Genomic DNA, 1337 nt, shown 5'->3' on the forward strand with positions numbered 1-1337 from the left:
AGCCAGAGCCAGGGCCTGGGCCCGGCCGGGAGATGGCGATGGCCAGGGGCGACCGCGGAGCGCGGCACGCAGCCGAAGCCCAGGCTGGCCCCCAGCCCTGCGCTGCCCTTGTACCCCGGCCTGGGCGGGGCCGCGGGCAGTGGAAACGCTCTGGCGCGCACCTGGACCGAGGTATCAGTTTGGGGGCTTCGCAGTCCTCGGAGTACACCATTGTTTGTTGTAATTGAATTTTCTCTCCTGAAAGCGTTGCTAATTAAATCCTTTCTCTGGCGAGCCGTCGCACCCCTCCCCTGCTCCTCCGTTTATTAATTACCCGGCACGTGCGAGGGAATTCTCGGCCTCAGCTGCCAGGTGCTCCGGCGGATGGGCCTCCCGGCCCGCGACTATCCGCTTCCGTGGCTCTCTCCTCCCGTCCTCCCCACCCTTACCTCCCAGGCCGAGAGCGACCCTTGCCATCTTGGAGTCCAGCAAGAAAGAACACTTTTCCTGGGCCCCTGGTGACCCTGCTGCTTGGAATCCACCCGCATCTTTCCAACTCTGAAATCAGACCCCCACTGCCTTGTCTCCAAAGCGCAACTCCGGCTTTCCGCCACCGCCCACAGCGGCATGCCGGGCAGAGGCTTGCAGAACCGGGCCCAGCGGCTTGTGGAAACCAAACAGCCTGGCTAGGGCCAGGGCCCAGCTCAGGACTAGAGCTCGCCCTCCTGAAGCTTGGCCTTTCCGGGGTCACTAACTCAGGCTCCAGAAGACAGGCGAGGGAAGGGTGTGTTGGACACGGGAGGTGGAATCCGTGGCAACGTAAGCTCTCGCTCCTTTGGGGTCGTGGATGTGCCCCTCTGAGGGCCAAGAGTGCGCAGGCCTTGGCAAGAGCGAGCCAGCTGTCCGAGGAGCAGTGACTTGCCGCAGCACTATTCATAGTGTGGCCCATTCATAGTCAGGGTGCCACTTACTGACTGGGGACTTGTGACCCCGCCCCCCAGGCCTCAGCGCCTGCGGCATGGCCTGCCCCTGCCCCCTCACCTGCTCCAGGCTGGGGAGAGGGCACCCAGGCTGCCCCGCCCACCACTGCTCTGAAAGGGGCTTCCTCCCCACACAGTACCTCACGCCCTGGGCACCACTGTGGCCACTTTACCCTTAGGTTCTGGCCCACCTCTCAGCCAGCTGTCATGCAGGGAAAGAAGGCAGCTTCATTTCAAGGCGTTCACTGGCAAATACGCCCCAGAATTTGAAACCAGGGGATTTGGGAGCCAAGCATGTTATTTTTTTAAAAAGTTTGTTTACCTTTTTCTTCCATGAGTGAGAGAGAGAGGGAGAGATACAGAGATTCAGCACACCCA

The sequence above is a fragment of the Tupaia chinensis genome, unplaced genomic scaffold (assembly GCF_000334495.1).
Source record: "Tupaia chinensis unplaced genomic scaffold, TupChi_1.0 Scaffold000528_1, whole genome shotgun sequence".
In the NCBI taxonomy this organism is placed as follows: domain Eukaryota; kingdom Metazoa; phylum Chordata; class Mammalia; order Scandentia; family Tupaiidae; genus Tupaia; species Tupaia belangeri.